The following is a 19,632-nucleotide window of genomic DNA, read 5'->3' on the forward strand; positions in this document are numbered from 1 at the left end:
GAAGTTGCCAGTGAGTGTGAGGGCAGGCAGGCAAAAGGCAGTTATCTTCGGTGCACCTATGTTTAGGGTGGGTCTTTCTGCTTCAAGTAATGTGATTAAGGCCTCACACGGGAGCGTCCAGAGGCCTGCGTTTTAGCTGGTTACAGATTCAGTCAAGCTGACAGTCAAGATTGGCCATCGCTCTCTCCTAAATTCTGGACTTCCTTCCTCCCTCCCTCTCTGGTTACTTTAATTGGTGAATTAAAAGTGCATGCATTTATGGCTAACAACATGATTTTTTGAACTATGTATGCATACATTATGGGAGGGTTAAATCATCGAATTAACATAATCATTATCTCACATACATAGTTTTATGAGGTGTCAACACTTTAAAAATCTAATCTCAGCTCTGTTTAAAATGAGAATTTTTAACTACAGTTATGATTATTAACTATAGTATCATGATATATGACAGGCCTCTTATATAGCTGAAATTTTATAACCTCGACCAACATCTGCCTGGCCCCCCTCCCTCCTCGGTGACTCTGCTCTCCTCTGTTTCTTTGTTACACACATGAGTAAGATAGTGCAGACAAAGCTTGTCCCGTGTCTAGCATATTTCACGTCCTATCATGCCCTACAGTCGAAAAGTCCATGTTGTCAAAGGCACAGGATTTCTTTCTTTTTAAGGCAGAGTTCCTGTGCATACACTGATATTCTGTGCTTGAGTCTTTCATCCATTGGTGGAAACTTGATTTGGTCCCATATTTTAGCTGTTGTGAACGGGGCCACAACAAACATGGCGGTGCGGTGTCCCTTCAGTGTGCTGGCTCCCTTTGCTTTGGTCACCCACTCAGAAGTTGGCTTACTAGGTCCGTGGTGCTTCCATTTTTAATGCATTTGAGGGATTTCTATACCATGGTGGCTGTCTTATCATGGGGCACATTTTTAATTTGGATGAATTTCAATATTGTGCTCTTTGGAAGCAAACGGGAATTTTGCTTCTGAATAATCTTTCTGTTCTTTTAATTGCCTCAATAACTTTAATCTCCACCGTGGGATGTTTTGAAGTTGGCACTTTGGGAAATGTGAAAACAATTTGATACGGTGGGTCTGAGCTGCTGTGTTTGGAGTCTTAGGTATCCACACTGCTGGCTCAGTGAAAGCGCAGCAGGCACAATGCAGGCCTGAGGACAATAGGCTTAAAAGTCCTGTTGATAAAAACACATAATTTCAAAATGCACCAAAAAGAAGAAACAGTGCCTAGTAGGAAAAGAACAGAAATATCTCCTTTTCAGCTTCAAATCACTTTGCTGTTCACCATTTCCAGGCGGCACAGCAAATAATCTCTGTTCCACATGTTGCTAAGTGCCTCATCCTGTTTAGAGAGAACCAGGTCTCCAGATTGCTCTGAGCCTGAGATTGGATGGCAGCATGAAGCCGTTACAGATAATAACCTGTGTTAAAATGCCCAAATGAATGAAGCGGTCCTCTGACTTGCCCAAGCAGGCTCTTTGTCATCCGTTTCCCATACATGCAGCATGCTCACAGCTGGCTGTCCAATTTCTTCAGGGAACCTTTGTGAATATGCGTGTTCAAATGATTGTCCTGCCTTCCAGACCAGGAACTTATGTCTATGTGCATTTCCTCAGACATCTATCAGGAGGCCCCTAATCAATTTGGGACCTGCCATCTGGTGTGGTCATGCTGGTGGCCCTCCCTGCCTAGGCTGCACAACCCTGCAGACAGCAAGCCAGCCTGATTTGTTCTGAACAGTCACTTGGATGGACAGCCCCCTTGGGGTTGAAAGAACTTTGTTTCAGACAAAAAAATAAGTATACACAAGAGACAGGCTGGCAGTGTTTACTCCCCTTCAAATTAAGGCTGGAGGGGAAAGCCAGTGTTGTACCAGCAGATGGGATGGCGCTACCTGAATCTGATTGATGGCTTTAAAAAGGATTCTGTAAGACCCAGACTGTGAATCTCCCGAGCGAGCACAGCTGCTGTCTCTCTTCTTTGAACGGATGCTGAATCCAGGGTCAGTGGACACGGAGGCCATTCAGCGCTCAGCAGGTTAAAAAAAACGCCATGAAGCTTTGTTAATTGGTTTTTTCATAAGAAGGGGGGGGGGTAGATTTTCTAGGCTTCAGGGAGCCACCTGTGAGCATCTAGGTTTTTAAGATATTTGCAAAGCAGATGTTTAGTGGTGCGCCCAGCATCTCCCTGGGAACTCTGAAGGCAGTAATCAAGGCTGCACCTCACTCCCCCACCCCCACCCCGACCCTTGGGAGTTTCCTACATGCTCTTCCTTTTCAGAACTCTCTTTCATTTGCCTCAGGTCCAACCTACTTTCATTCTGTTTCTAGCTGAAGGCAGCAAACATCTACCCAGACAGAGTAGCATTCTTCTCTATGCACTATTGGCTTGATAGGGAAAGATTTTTTCTTCTTTTTTAAATTTAATTTTATTTTATTAATTTATTCAGATTACAACTAAATTTTTATCCCATCACTTATCCCATCACTCCCGTCCCTCCCTCCCTCCCTCCTGCTTTCACCCTATTCCTTTCCCCTAGGTCTATGACAGAGAGGGACCTCCTCCCCCACTATATGGTCATAGGCTATCAAGTCTCATTTTGGTAGCCTGCTTATTCTTTCCTTGAGAGGAAAGAATACTCTTTTCCTATTGAAGGATGAAAATAACAGAAGGAGGAAAGGGCGCAATTTATGCAGTATTTGGCCATTGACCTTGAGTTTAGGCCCTGGCTACCTAGATTTCCTCTGCCCTTAATTCCCCTGAGAAGAGGATTTTCCCACTTTCCCACCCTAGCTGTGCTTGTGTGTGTGTTTTCTTCTATTCTTCCTGAATGGTGAGGTTAATACCAGAAATGGCTTTCACCTCCATCCCATGGCCTCTGCAGCTGGCACAGTGCTTGGCACGTTGAACCTAGGCACCTCTTGATGGAAAACGGAGTGGAAGCTGCCACTCCATCCACAGTTCAGTTTGAATTATGAGGCATCGGTTTGTGGAGGCTGCTTAACGCATCCAATGGAGCCACCTCGATGGGCTCTCTGGCGTCACTCCTAAAGCAGCAAATAGTGAAGTGACCCTCTCTGCAGAGCTCAGCAGTGCGAGGAATAGGTTTTTCTCTAGCCAGACTTCATTATTTCATGTTCTAATTGAACTTTGGAAAGATGGAACAACATCCAAAAGCCATGCTGGGTGCCAACATGATCAAAGGACACAGTGATTGACAGAAGAATAAAGATGTGGGAGAAATGAGGACCCAATATTGTAAAAGTCTGGATTCTTTTCCAAATGTCCATTTGGATTCTGATATTGCAATGAGAGTGGTCTTAGGTTCTCTACACAGGGGTAAGGACAGAGACTTCAACGTTTCACACACTTAGCAAGACTTGAAACGAAATTAACTAGTGTATCATGGATCTCTTGAAATGCATACATATGTGCCCAGAGATGCCTCGGTTGGCTAAGTGATAGCCACGAGGACCTGAGTTCAGATCCCCAGTACCCACACAAGGAAAGCTAGATACATATCGTGGCACACATTTATAAACCCAGTATCAGGGAGGTAAAAACAGGAGCATCTCTGAACCTGCTGATCAGACAAGCTGGCCAGATCACTGAGCTTCACGTATAGTGAAATGTCCCTTCTCAAAAACATGGTTGAGAATGACTGAAGAAGACACCTAAAATGGATCACTGGCCTCCACTTACATGCACAACTCTTGTGCAGGTGTACCTTCACCTACCATGCACAAGTGCATGTGCAAGTACACACACAGTGCATAAAAAGTGCCTTTGCTTGGTTGATTGGGCCTCAGTCATTCTGATTTGCGGATTTATAATCAAGTGTTTGCTATGTGTATATGAGGACAGTTGTTGGTTTATGGTTCAGCTTGGTATTAACAAATAAACTTTACTATTCTTCTAGGTGGCTAGCAACAAGAAGGACCTTTCTTTTTTTTTTTTTTATTAATTTATTCTTGTTACATCTCAATGTTTATCCCATCCCTTGTATCCTCCCATTCCTCCCCCCCCCCATTTTCCCATTATTCCCCTCCCCTATGACTGTTCCTGAGGGGGATTACGTCCCCCTATATATTCTCATTGGGTATCAAGTCTCTTCTTGGCTACTTGCTGTCAAGAAGGACCTTTCTTTAGATCAGATCCTGAGTAGAGGTTATTGAATGTCAGTAGGTCAGTTGTTTCACAACCAAAAGAGATGTGTCTGCCACAGCAGGTGCAGCACATCCACCTCTGGCTTCCTTCCTTGAGCATCTTCAGGGCAGTGCATCCAAAGACAAAGACAATGTACTGGGTACTTGGAAAATCTGAATCGGGAAAAGCATCCACAAAAAAGGGAGTGAAAACTCAAATGTGTGTGTCCTGACAAAGATCCGGGCAAACTGTAGGCAATAGGGGTCAGACCTGGGTCTTGGGGCTAATTATCAAATTAAGACTGAATAAAGTCTTTCATCCCCTTTCCAATTGCTCTGTGACTCTAAAGCAAAAGTCTCAGGGGCCACTTCACTTCTTAGAGATGACGAATTCCTTTTTGGTGATGCCTGTGAGGAAATGTCAGTGTTCTACTAGAAAGAAGACGCTACATAAAATAACGTGAGGCATATCCGTTAGCCTCATCCTCAATTTACTTCAAATCTCAACAGTAAGGCTGAGGAGTTATTCCATACCTATTTTGAAGAGCCATAAATAACCATGATATATTACATTACCATTAATAAAAGCCACATTATGCAATCATCAAAGGACCAGCAAAGACCATAATAAAATGCTAATGCTGTACGTGTTCTATGCTAGGTCTTCTCCACAGAATACCGGAGACCTGGCTCTCTCATCTTAATGTACAAACGGAGCACAGAGAAGTTTAAGACGATGAAACAACCCTGACCATGTAAGAGCCACTCAACTCACATACAATCTTCCAACCCGGAGGTCTGCCTCTCAAGCTGCCACATGCCCTGAGGAGTGTCGAAACAAAACAAAACAACAACCACCACAGTATCACTTCTTCCTCACGGCAGTAGGATCAGGCAGGGATGCCCAGAACAGTACCATAGACAGCGCTAGGCAAAGGGCAATTAGTTCTCTTAGAACTGGGCAGAGTGCTTACTGTGCAGATGAATGAATGAGTGATTGCCCCCATTGGCTTGCAGATATTTTCCCCCCTATTTAAGGAACCTGTTTTACTCTGCCTTCGCTGCAAAACTGCTTTTCACTCTTTGGGCTCTGGGGTTTGCATCTTAGGCCATTTGGCTTCTTTCCTCACTTTAAACTGAGGTTTAGCAGAAAGTGTAGTTTTCATTGACTACGATGAAGGGGGGAAAGGCACTATTTCAAAGAGTAGCAGAGTATATGAATTAAAGAGGAAAATTGCATGTGTGCCCTGATATGGTATCTAAAGGGGAATGTGTATTGTGTTGACTGAGGCTTGCTTATCTGGACTGTGCCTTCCTCCTAGGGCCTCTTTCATGGTAATAGGGACTATTTTCTAAACTGTCCTTATGATAAAAGTGATTCCTGTGTTGAGCGTGTGTTACCCTGAAGAGCCATGAAATCAGACTGTAAATCCACAGCAGCTGAATGGAAGCAGCTTTAGAGTCACTGCTCATGACCCTCTGCCCTGTGCACACCTCACTGGTTTCCTTTCACTATAGTTCTGTGATAATTACATTTTCCCAGTACTGCTAATGGGTCTTAGGGTTAGACAGTTACAAAATCACATTTGTATTTGTAGTTTTGTTCACAAAACAAGTTAGTCCAATATTCTGATATTTGCAATATCAAGAACATCTTGTGAAGGAAGCTACTAGGAAGCTTCCAGAGGCTGAAACACTGAGGACAGAGGTGCAGCTCGCATCTTCTTCTCAAAAGCAAGTGTGTGCCCAGGCACAGAGGCATACTGAAAGAAGGTCTAGAGAGAGACCCTTCTATCTGTGCTTAAGTTGATACATTCTAGGATGGTCTCAATGAAGCCTTCTTAGCGTGTGCCTGTGTGTATGTGTGTGTGTGTGTGTGTGTGTGTGTGTGTGTGTGTGTGTATGCGCCTGCATCTGTGTGTGCCTGTGTGTGTGTGCCTGTGCGTGAGTGTGTGTGTGTGTGTGTGTTGGGGCAGTGCTTAGGATTTGTGTCCCATCATGTGTGGCTACTATTCAGATATTAGAGGAAAAGAATATATTGTTAAAAGCTCATCCTTGATTAAGACAGAAAGAGGCAAGAGAGAGAACAAAAGGGGTAATGGGGCAAAGAAGGGGTGTGTGTGTGTGTGACAGAGAGAGAGAGAGAGAGAGAGAGAGAGAGAGAGAGAGAGAGAGAGAGAGAGAGAGAGAGAGAGAGAGAAGGCTAGCTTTTCTTAGCAGGGGAGGTGGTAGCTGTGAGTGGCGATGTTGGGGGAACTGGATCGCATGGCTGGTTATAGAAGCAGGATTAGCGTGAGTTCCAGGGCATGCATTTAAGCACTCAGATGAAATCACCAGGGAAGTCGCTGATGGGCTGCAAAGGCACCTATGCTAAATTGCTGTTTTAGAGACAATGAAGAGAGAGTGCATTTAGCTTTCTTCTAACTTCCTTTAAAATGAGGCTTTTGGTTGGCCTAATGGCCTAAAAGACATCTCTTTGCTTATCAGATCTTAACAAAAATGTTGAAATATGAGTAAGTATCCAATTTCCCTGCACAAAACCCTCCCTTAAGACATCTTCACATCTGGTATAAAGTGTCAGTCAGCGTTTCTTTGCTCAAGCTGCCTGAGATCCATAAAATGACTATACCAGCATTTCTGGGGGCAGAGGCAAAGGAATTGGTGTTTGAGAAAATCTTCCCATACATGAAAGTGAGGCTAAAAACTACTTCCCTAAGTAGATTCCCTATAGAAAAGCAGATGAGGAAATGAAACAATAAAAAAGCAAATAACAACGGGAATCTCTTGGGTACCCTTAAGATGTGTATAGATAGATGTGTGATAGTTGGGCAGTATTATAAAAATTCCTACCGAACCCTATTGATAATCTTTTGTATATCTCTAATTAGTTAAAAAGCAGTGGATAATTAATTTCCATTTGGCATCAGCTCTCCCTAGGAAACCTACCAATATGGTGCTCTCTGGAAGATTCTCTGTGAATTGATTTTCCTTTTCCCCAGATAATGCATTCATTCAATTGGCAGCCCTTGAGTACCTCCCATGTGTAAGGCACAGTGCCAGAACCCAGACAGATGACTGCTCTGTACTCATGGGGTTTGCCTGCTAATAGCAAAGGCAGTCACACAAACAACACTCCATCTGGCCATGCTCTGGCCATTATGAGGTGAAAACCCAACAGATCTGGCCACTTACTAATATGAGTTAGAGGGAGAGGTAGTCGAGAATACTGTTAGATTTCTACATAGGAACCCATGTTGGGGGTGGTTCTGATCTCTCCAGTGGAGGAGAGCCAAATCTTGGTGGTCAAGGCACACACTAGGAAGCTTCTCTCTCTCTCTCTCTCTCTCTCTCTCTCTCTCTCTCTCTCTCTCTCTCTCTCTCTCCCTCTCTCTCTCTCTCTCTCTCTCTCTCTCTCCCCCCTTCTGTGTGTGCATTCTGGTTTTGTTTTTTTGTATTTGTTTTTCCATTAGACCCTTAGTCTGAATGCTGAGAACATTCTCAATTTCCCAATTGGAGTCAGTAAGAAACAATTTGATGTGATTTGCAATTTTAGTGTAATTGATCCCAAGCTCTCCTGGTTTGAAAATGCCAGAGAGAAAAATTATGTAAATAAGCCTACATATTAAAGTTACCCACAAGAATGATCATTATTGGGGAGGGATAGTCTCCAGATTCTAGGGTGCTCCCCAAGCACAACACAGTGTGTCATCTACCAGTCATGTTTGAACCCCAATCAATCCCAGAGCCCATCATTGATTTGCCATGCAAGGAGTTTTTCAGAAAGGCTTGACTTTGTCTCTTTCATAGACTAATAAATGCATGGAATAGAAAATTAAGCAGAATTCATTAAGAGGTTGTTCCTATCTACTTGCTGTCCTCCGGAGGATTTTTTTGATCACACAACAGAGTGACATGTCCCATTGTTTACCTCCTTCACCACAGCACTTCTTAGTAGCTCTCACCTGGTAATTTTGCTTTAGTTCCTCTATTTCCCTGGTGAGCTATTCCTCTTGGAAGTCCGTACTTGGCATTATCTCATGCCACACTGGAACATACTTCCCAACATCGTAAAGTACCATGATAGTGCTTCATGGGGGGGCACTTCAGTAACCCATTAGAAGACAGTGGTTTCATTCCTCCAAAGATAAGCTTATGCTCTTATCTACCATCTTGTTAAATGCACACATTGAAATACTTTTTAGACTCCAGGCAGCTTTAAAAAAAATTATCTTTTCCTGTCTTCTAACAGACCGGTTTTTCTCATGTGCACAGAAGTCAGGGGCAAAGTACAAATGCATAGGTTCCATGCAGAGGACACAGGACTGAATGGAGTCTTTAACTCACTTGTGGCTCCCAGAACCCTCATTGTGATGTTGCATTGGGTCTAACACTGACTATTTTCTGTGAAGCTCCCACACACCTCTCTCTCTCTCTGGCTGTGGAATGAATAGAAATGAGGTCTTGCTCATCTGATAGGCAGTGTGGGCTGGGGAAAGTTTCTAAAAAAATGATAGAGGGATCGGGTGTTGGAAGAACATGGATGGATGTTTCTGTCTGTCCCTGGAGGATATGATTAATTAATATGACTATGGGGACATTACCCGTATATAATACACTCCCAGACTCATAAACCATTTGTAATTGAGCTGTGCTGCACTCCGGTGAAGGCTCCAGGTTTGCTGGGTGCTTTTAGTCTCCTTAAGCTTGAGGGGAAACATCAGAATAAGCAGGCATACCCAGCAAAAGGGAGCAGCCACGCCCAGCAAAAGAAGAGAGCAGCCAGAGCAAGCAGCCCTTACCAGGAACCCTTTTTGAACTTGTGGGCCTGAGTTTTGTTTTGTTTTTCTGCATAGAGTAGTTTTCTAGCCTGAGACCATTAATGAGGAGATCCCAACTCACATCTCTACATGGTTAGTACAGCAGTCTATGAAACTTTCTTCCTACACAAGACAGGAGAGTCCAGGACCAGTGGGAACCATAGCCACACCAGGTAACCTTGCAAAAGGCTTGGAGGGGGGCACTTCTCTTGGGATCATGAGTCAAAATGTCAGCATTCTTAACATGGGTGTGGAGTGATAGCTGGGTGTGGTAGCTCTCTCATGTGATTCCATCATTCAGGAGGTGAAGGTGGGAGGAGTCTCATAAGTTCCACACTGGTGTGGGCTACAGAGTAACATATTGTCCCACAAAAATCCCCAAAGCAAAAAACAAACAAACAAAAAAACCAACAACAACAAACCAAAACAATATTGAAATGTAGACAGGAGATGGAGGTTGCCTGGTAAAAATAAATGACTTAAATAAGACGTGGAGTCTCACAGCCTAACAGCCAGAGTATTGCAGCATAAGAAACAAAAATATGTGCCGGCGTATTTCTCAAGGGCAAGAAGAAAAGAGCTGCCAGCTGTGGCCTTTACAGCTGGAGTAAGTGCTTTTCAAACATGAGAGGAAATGCAGATATCCTCAGTGAGAATTCTGGCATTTTAGTTTCTTTAAAAACACAGAAACATTATAAGAATATGTTTTCATTTTAATCCCAGGTGCAGGGATATGGGGCTGCTTTGGACTGTCTGCAGCTGCTGACTATGATTGACCTCATGCTCTAGCAGAGGCATGGTTTTGCCAGCTGTAGATAGTTTCTGTGATTGTGCGATGTTTGGAATTCTGGGGACTTTTCAAAGGGTATATAAATGCTAGAGCCTCGACGGGTAGAGTCGGTGGTGGTTGTTGGTTGTTCGGGGGAGAGGGGAGGCTTGGTTGTGGCTTGTTAGTAGTTGTGCTCCAAGACAAAAGTAGAAGAAAGAAATTAGATTTCGGGCCCTCTATCTCTCTCTTTCCCCTCTATCCTTCTTTCTCTCCCATGTAATGATAGGGGGTGACATGGGGGCAGTGTGAAGGGTGGGAAAGAAGAGAACACACAAAGTAGCAAAGACAGACTGCACAAACACGAGTGGAACTTTGCTCCTGGTGGATCTCCTCTTTAAAAACTGGCTCACAAAATTTAACCCAGCAAACAGTAAGTGATGAAAGAGAACATTATGAGGTCTCAGTAAGATAGGACAGAGAAGAACAGAAGCAGGACACAGGCAGAAGACTGGGTTTTCTTTCATCAATTTTAGAAATCATACCTCCTGAGTGGTTCAGATTTTGGTACTATCTGACTGTCTACATAATGATAGTTCAAAGAGGTGGAAACAAGAGAGGCTTTTTGGAGGATCACATTCAACCCCCCCCCCCTTTATTAAACATGGATTCTTGAGGGCTGGAGAGATGGTTCAGTGGTTAAGAGCACTGCCTCCTCTTCCAGAGGTCCTGAGTTCAATTCCCAGCAACCACATGGTGGCTCACAACCATCTATAATGAGATCTGATGCCCTCTTCTGGCCTGCAGGTGTACATGCAGCCAGAACACTGTATGCATAATAAATAAACATGGACTCTTTTCTCATATAACATCTGAACACAACTTTCTTTCCTTATATTCCTTCCAGTTCCCCCCATCTTCAATCCAGATCACTCCCTTTCTGTTTCTCATTAGAAAAGAACAGGCTTCAAAGAGCCAACAACCAAACACGATGAATTAAATTATAATAAGAGACAAAACAAAAGCCACTACATCAAAGTTGCACACGACCCAAGCCAACAGATAAATAAAAGGGCCTCAAGAGCTGGCACAAGAATCAGAGAGCCAGTAATTCACACATTCAGGAGTCCAACAAAACCACTAAGTTGGAAGATATAATATATTTGCAGGTGACCTGGTGCCAACCTGTACAGGCCCTGTGATTGCTGCTTCAGTCTCTGCAATTTCATATAAGCTTTGCTCAGTTGTTTTAGAGGGTCTTGTTCTCCTAGTGCCCTCCATCCATCAGTCTCCCCTGCTCCTTCTGCTCCATTTTCTGTAGGATTCTCTGAGCTCTCCTTCCCTCCCTCCCTCCCTCCCTCCCTCCCTTGCTCCCTCCACATATAATGTCTGCTTGTGGAGTTTTCTCTGTATTTTTCCCCTTGTCCACAGGAAAAAGCGTCTTTGATTATGTCTGAATAAGGCACCAATCTATGAGTATAGCAAAACATCATTAGGAATCATTTTATTATTACTTTCCACTACACTATGTGTCCATACTGTCCTCAAACACCTTTCAGTTCTAGCTGTCTCTCCCCTAATTCCCTCACTCAATTCTATCTTTCCTCCCCAAATGTCATGATTCTTCCATACTTGCCCCCCTTGTGCCATTCCACTTATAAAATCTGTTTTTACCTCCAGTGAGATCTAACCGTGATCTCCTTCTTCTATTCCTATCCTCTCTGGGTTTAAGGATTATAAACTGATGAGCATTTATTTAATAGCTAAAAATCCATATATAAGTGAATACATACCATATTTATATTTCTGCATCTCGGCTCCCTCACTCAGGATGATTTTTTTCTAGTTCCATTTGTTTGCCTGTAAATTTCATAATGTCATTTTTAAAATAGCTGAGTAGTACTCCATTGTGTACATGTACCACATTTTCTGTATCCATCCTTCTGTTGAGAGACATCTAGGTTGTTTCCAGTTTCTGGCTCTTATGAATGAAGCCATAATAAACATGGTTGAGCAAATGTCTTTGTGGTAGGAGATGGAGTGTCCTTTGTGTATACGCCCAGAGCAGTATAACTGGGACTACGGGGTTAGATCTGGGGGAACAGAAGGAGAAGAGAAGATCCATAGTCAGCCTACCTGGTTTTCTGTCAGGCACGACCTGAGGGTTATCAGGGGGTGTCTGCCGGAGTTGGGCTTTGGGATAAAGGGACAAGTAGGTTGAGGGAGGATAGAAGGGAATGGTCTGTGGGCTACACAGAGGTGTGCGCCAACAAAAGGATTAAACTGAAGTTTCCACACTGCACTGGAAAGGCAGAGTTAGTGTTATCATTACTACACTGTTTATACTGAAACACATCCATAAATATACAGGTCCTTAAAAGGGGGAGGGGAATGGATTTCATTGTAAATGAGTCAAGGTGCACTTCTAAAAGGCGTCTAAGAAACACAAAGGAAATAAAAAGAGGGGAACTGAGAAGTGGTAACCAGAGAAATTAAACAGAAGACGATCAATGAAATGGCAAGTAAGCACAAATATACCAGCAATAATGTTAGATGCCAGTAGTCTAACTCACCCATTAAAGGAAAGAGGTTATCAGTGAAGTTTTTAAAATGCTGTAATATTTTGGCCATAAGAAATTCTCGTGAAGTTCAGTTATACTGGTAAATTCAAAGGAAAGATATGAAAAATACGTCCTAGTAAGATAAAGAGCAGAGCATGCTGGCACATACCTTTAAATGCCAGCACTCATGGAGGCATAGGCAGGTGGATCTCTGTGAGTTGGTAACTAGCCTGGTCTACACAAAGTGAGTCCAGGACAGCCAAGGCTAAACAGAGACAACTTGTCTCAAAAACCAAATGGGAAAAAAAAGGAAAGGAAAAGCAAAGATAAATATTCTTTTTAAAATGGCTAGATTAATGGACAGAACATTCTCCACAGTTGAGTGGAGAGTGTGATATGACTTTCACACGAACTCTGGTGCCTCACATTTGACCATGTCCCCTGGAGGGGGAGACCTGGTGGCACTCAGAGGAAGGACAGCAGGTAGCCAAGAAGAGACTTGATACCCTATGAGCATATACAGGGGGAGGAAGTCCCCCTCAGGAACAGTCATGGGGGCAGGGAATAAGGGGAAAATGGGAGGGAGGGAAGAATGGCAGGATACAAGGGATGGGATAACCATTGAGATGTAACAAGAATAAATTAATAAAAAATTTAAAAATATATATATGTATATGTGAAAATAATAATTTAAAACTTTTAAAAATAAAAAAATAAGATAAAATGGCTAGATTAAGATAAATTAGTTAAGAAAAAAATTATCGTAGCCTAAAGAGAAGTTTTATCACCACAGAAAGAATAATCTGTTGGGAAGAAGTCAACAGCTTAACTGTGTGCAAATTGAATAAGCATCTCAGGATACACAAAGCAACAGTTCATAAGCTTAGAGATGTGGGTAAGTCTACAGTTACACTCGGGGACTGCAGCATCTCTTCCCGGAAAATGCTGCAGGTACACATGGGAACTGTGAACCATAACCACCAACCAAATATAGCATAGACCATTCTTCCCAATGATAGCACAATACCCATTTTAGAAATTTATCGTATTTTTAATTAAAATATAATTTACCTCATTCTCCCCCACATTCCTCCAACCACTTTCATGTTCCCCATTTCCCTCTAAAATCCATTCTTCTTTTTCTTTATTGTTTTTGTTATGTATATGTATTTATATATACATTAATAAATATATAAATACGACCTAAGTATGTTTAGTATTGCTTGTATGTATGTTCTTAGGGATGACTACTTGGCATTAGATAATCAGTTTTCAAGTGCTTTTGGGACTTTATCAAAAAGACTATATCTAAAATCATAAAGTAAGCCTTAGCAAACTAAAAACATATATTGTACAAGTGTATTCTTTGACCATAGTATAATTGAACTACAAATAAATTAAAAAATAATTTTAAAAATCTGAAAGACGTGGAAATTAAGCACCATGCTTGTAAAGTAGTCCACAGATCAAAGAGGCAAACTCAAAGAAAATTTGAAAAGGTACATATTACTAATGAAAATAAACATGGGCTATATTCACAAATGTGAGTGCAGATAAAAATGCTCCTGAGAGGTGACTGGAAATATGACTTAGCTTGAACGAGTGCTTACTGCCAAGTAGGAGGACCCAAGTTAGAATCCCCAACACTCAAGCAAACCGAGGAGCCAGATGTAGCCCCACATAAGCATCTGTAATCCCAACACTGGGGTCAAAACAGGAGGATGGCTAGGGCTTATGGATGTTCGACTAGCTCAGTGAAAGAGGTTCAGTGAAAGAGCCTGTCTCGAAGGAATAAAGTAGAGGGTAACATTTGACTTCCTCCTCTGACCTCTGTGTATGTATGAGGACATGCACACATATGTGCTATTATATCACACACACACACACACACACACACACACACACACACACACACGAGAGACAAACAGCATGAGATACTAATATAAAAAATAATGAAGGCGATGAAGACAAAATTCTAAGTTCCCTCAAGAAACTAAAAGGGAGAATAGAGTAAAATAAACCCAAGAAAGCAGAAAATTATGATTTTTAAAACCCTCTTGAAATTAAAAGAACATAGAAAAATCAATATAAAAGGTATCTTTAGAAGTTAATAAAATTGGAGCTGGAGAGATGGCTCAGCAGTTAAGAGCCTTAGCCATTCCTCCAGGGGGCTGAGATTTGGTTTCCTGCTTCCACGTGGTGGTTCACAACCATTAATAACTCCAGTTCCAGAGGATGTGGTGAGAGCCCTGAAGGCAACAGGCAAGCATCTGATGCACAGATATACATGCAAGAAAAACACAGAAGCACCACTGAGCAGGACTCAGCAATAAAAGGAACAAGCTACGGCATATGCATCAACGTGGGTAGAGCTCAGGTAACTGTGCTGGGTACGAGAAACAGCCAGTCCTGAAAGATTTAATGGCATTTTGTTTATGTGATATGTCAAAAATGATATCACTTTAGAAATGAAGGACAGATTATTAATTACCAGGCTTTATGGGATGGAGAGTAGAGGTTAGGAAAGGGCATGGTATAGAGTCTGGTTTGTGAATTTGTCCAGTATGATCACTGGGGCAGCGAACACAGGCCCACTCGTGTCACATAAAGGTGCAGTAAATGAAACATATACGCATTCAAATGGCTACAGGTGCATGTGAACCCCTAATTACGTCAATTAGAAATATTCCCCCTGATCCTTTTCAACTACAGAGCTGATTTTGTTCCCACCCATGCCCACAACTGCTCGGACCAGTTGATGCTAAGCCTTGATGCCGCCTTAGACTTCCTTCAAGAGTCCTAGCGTCAACTCCCCGCTGGCTGAGATAGGCAATGAGCTCAAGTGCTGACCCGTCCCAGGAGTCACCCTGAACATGTGCTAGCTTCGGGAACACACTCTAGTTAAAGACGAACATGTTCAGAAACATCAAGAGAGAACAAGACCATCGAGAATTAAAAACACCCTACAGTGACTATGATGAGAAGATTGTGATGTGTGGGGGCGTTCGTTCAGTCCCTTCTAGCTGTCCACACACAGCTATGTATACGCACAGGCTGGATCGATTGAGCAACTCTACAAAATGTGGACAGGTTTTTAATCAAATGCTAACCGTATTGTTGTACTACCCTTTCACTTTTCTGTTTGCCTGAACATTTTCTTAATAAAAAAGAAAGTTGGCAGGGACAAACCTGGCTGCCTGGCTGGGGATTATATGATCTTTTCTGTTCCTTCTCTTAGTGCTTTTCAGACACTGAAGTTCAAATCTTGGCTCTCGTATTTATTAGCTGTGTCCTCTGGGTCTTAGCTTTTTCTCATGTATAAAGATGAAAGCTTCAGGAGAGTTCTAAAACTCTGTGTATCTTAAGGTCACCAGAGAAATTGATTTGAAATCTCTGGGTAACCCGTTCACATTATGAACAGCTCTTTGTGACAGTACATTTTTGCTTCCAATCTGTAATTTAATAACCTCCTTCTTCTCAACCCAAAAAGGGAAGAAAGAAGAAGAGTAAGTATTCTTCAAATGCTTGGAAATTGTTCTTTTCTCCCTGCTGCCTGCTTCTTTTCTGAGTCAGTTTTTCTCAGCTAGACCCACAGTAACCAGTGATGGCCTGTGCCCCAGTATGCTGTTTTTAGTCATATGTGCCACCCGGCCCTGTAAGACATTAGAGTCATCAGTGGCTAAGTCTTGTTTCTGGAACTAAATGTCCTTCAGTCTTCTAGTTGAGTAAACACTACCTGTGGGCCTGCACTGAACCTTAGGGAGGACATATATCCTAACCTATGAGACACCTGGACATGCTGCAGAGCTATTATGGGCATGCCTTGGAGAGTTGGGAGGGAAAAGGCACTGTGCACTGAGATCTAGAGGAAATAATTGGAGCCCGGGTCCTTCTTAGCACTTGCTGCTCCTTCCTCTCAGAGTGGGGCATGCTGTGGGTGTGTGAAGAGAAGACACTTAGTACTCACCATTAGTAGGTAAACCCAAGTTATATTTGTGACGTGGGTGATTCTGAAAGTCCTCATGCTTAGCCCCCACTGGCAAAAGCATCTCAGAGTCAATGAGAACTGTATGTGTTGTCTCTTCAAAGTCTCTAGTGTGGGACATCAAAGCTCTTCCGATGGGTCTTGAAAAATCTGTGACTTTTTCTTAATTACAAGATAATAAATTTTACAGTTGGCTTTCTCTTAAAAAGAAACCCTTTTTCTGACTCCTAATTATGACAAATGAGTTAGCAAAGCATCCACAGATGAGTAGAAGTGGGTGTGTCCATTCAGTGAGTATGGAATAGCAAAGGAATAGCTTGGTTTATGGGATGGTGTCCTAGCCCTTCACCCCACCCATATAATCCCAAACTACTGCAGTCAACCAGTTTACTGAAAGTGTATATTCTCTGAGCATCACAGAGACTTAAGACTTTCCTGCCCCATAGATTGACTTAACTGATGACCTTGGATCTAGACAAGGCTCATTAGTCCAATCAGATGCAACAAGTTTTCCCTGGTGGCAGACAGAACAATCCCATCTCTACTGTTTGCAGCCTATGAGGGATGCCTTGATGTTACCCACGAGAAAGATAACGTCTCTGCCTCCATCCAGGCCAACTTGGCCATTTGGGAATATTTATTTACATGGCTTATGCCAGGGACTTGCCCTCTTGATATTTATTGTACTTTAAAAAGAAAAGTACAATATTTATTCACCAGACACTTGCTAAGTGTGGCAAAGGGACTGCACAAGACTACTGGAGTAAGGTGTCAAGGTTACTATAATAGGAGAGAAAGATAGAATTAGACCACCAAAGCCACAAAGACAAGTGCACTTTGTACACAGCAGCACAGTGAAGGAGTAGATGGAAAAATCACAAAGTAGAACTTAGTGTAGGGGCTTCAAAGCTGGAACGAGGGAGAAGAGAAATTCTATTAGCTATCAACAATGGGAGATCCTCAGTAAATGGCTTTTCAGAATTCTTCATAACAACTGGTGTTGGAGTCAGAGTTCACAGACCAAAATGAGGCTTAAAGGGGAATCAGGCATGATTTCTGGTGAATGGGGTGTGCGTTTCCTGAATGAGATCTTTCTCAAGACTTGAAGTGTGATGAGAGTCAGTACCACAGGAAAGAAGGAGACCGACCTTAATGGGTGGGAAGAACGAGAAGAAATGGTCTCAGTGCCGTGCGTTCTTCAGCGCCTCCTTCCGGCTAATATTTCTTCCCTGAATTGTCCTCTAAGTCTCAGGCCGACTAGACAGGGGATCCGTGGTCCTTGCTCCAGTTGTGCAATGAATTGTTCTTCCACAGTCGTCAGGCTTATCTGGAAATGGACTTCGTGTTATCTAAGATAAGCGCTTGCTGCCACTTAGCATCGTCTTTTGGATTTATTGCACGTTGCAGGTTATTATTTATTACCATCTTCAGCTAAGTGAATGCTGGTAGTACTCTTCAGTGTTGGGAAAATCATCAATGCCCTTTCTCTCTGTGCACACAGCAGCAGAGATGCCCTAAATGGGGAGGGCAAGGGAGTCTAGCTCCTTTTAAGAGTCACTGTTGCCATAAATTTTCAATTGCTTCATTCTATTTTAATTGCAAATCTATTCTGTAAGGGGCAGTCTTAGCCATGATTCTGCATCTCAGCACTTCCCCGGCACTTGAGATTTCTATAGTCAGCAGTTACCTACAGTATTTACATGCTGTTTCAAGTAAAGGCGGAGAATTATACAGAGGTGAGAGCAATCCATGACTCCTGAGTCCAGAAGAGGGGACAGAGAGGTCTAGTACTCCTTCCTGGGAATGTGCTGTGTGAATAGTGAGGAAAATCATCCCCGAGGTTTGATTAACAGAAAGGAAACTGGCAAAGACTTGTCAATTTTAGCGTTCAAGGATTAAAGCAGGAATGAAAATTTGAGATAGAATTTTCTTTTTTAAAAATTTATTTATTAATCCATTCACATTACATTTCAATTGTTAGCCCATCCCTTCTATCCTCCCATTCCTCCCTACCTGCCACTTTCACCCTATTCCCCTCCCCTATGTTTGTGACTGAGGGGGACATCCTCCCCCTGTATTGAGATAGAATTTTCCAGAGGCAGAACATGACTTTTTTTTTTTTTTTCTCTCTCTTTGGACACTGAACAATTTATGTTCTAAAGTAAATCCTGTTTTTTACTGTTTTTTCATTTACCAGTCTCTATGATCTTGTTAAGTATAGACACCCAGTTTCTTCTATGGCAAAACACCAAGTCAAAATCTACACTGTCTCTTTTTCTGAGAATTTGAGATATATATGTATTTTTATGAATATACCATGCATTTTCCAAGTTCTGTTTTACTATTCAGCATGTGGGATATTTGAGACCTATTTTGAAGATAAACAAGATAAATGCTGTTGGTACTTCGCAATGTGCCCTGCAGTGTAAATGGCAGCGATAAATAATAATGCCTGGCACTGGCTGCTTAGAGAACTTCCAAGTGGTAATCTGCGATGTAACTCAATGAGAGAAGCCAATGCTGTCTTTAACCATCCCCATAAAATAATTACCCAGAGAGTTGTCTGATGGGACAAAATGAACTGATTCCACACCTAAGGTAGGAATCACTGGCCACTCACTCCTTTATTTTTATTTCTGTTTTCTGTTGTTGATAAATGAGTTGTGTTTCCCTATGTCCATTATTTTATGTTAGAATTTTGATATTAAACTCTGTCTCTGCCTCTCTGTTTCTGTCTCTCTGTCTCTGTCTCTGTTTCTCTCTGTCTCTCTGTCTCTGTCTGTCTGTCTCTCTGTCTGTCTGTCTCTCTCTCTCTCTCTCTCTCTCTCTCTCTCTCTCTCTCTCTCTCTCTCTCTCTCACATCCACAGTTAGAAAATAGAGATGGTTTTAACTGAGAGAATGAGAACTCCCAACTCCCTGGCTTATGAGATACTGCAGAGACCAGAGACCCCATATGGTAGAGATGAGTACAAGAATAAGAAGAAAATTGAATCCTTCAAGCTCTTCCATGTATACAGTCCTTTCACACACAGTAAAATAAACTGACAAACAGTGTAAATCTTAAAACTAAATTATCACTCTTATTCTTCATAACGCTTGGCTCAACTGGTTGTAGTGGGTACCTATGGTTCCTTTTCTATGGTAGAGCTAAGATTTCCATATTTCTACCTTAATATAAGCAGACAGATCATTTACATCTATGTCTGCCAATGAACTCTCATAGTCACAGCACTCTGAGATCTACCCCTTTACCATTTTTCCAGTTCAACATAGCCTCCGTTGTTGAAGTGATGGTGGAATTTGCAGGAGACTTTTTTCTCTAGGCTATTAAAGCACACC

The 19,632-nt window shown here is 42.3% G+C and overlaps 1 protein-coding gene across 2 annotated transcripts in view; it reads left to right on the forward strand.

The window, feature by feature from the left end:
• Positions 1-19,632, forward strand: part of Clvs1 (clavesin 1) — a 184,335-nt gene that overhangs the window by 48,531 nt on the left and 116,172 nt on the right. The window lies entirely within an intron of this gene.

Source organism: Acomys russatus, chromosome 2 (assembly GCF_903995435.1).
Source record: "Acomys russatus chromosome 2, mAcoRus1.1, whole genome shotgun sequence".
Classification (NCBI taxonomy): Eukaryota; Metazoa; Chordata; class Mammalia; order Rodentia; family Muridae; genus Acomys; species Acomys russatus.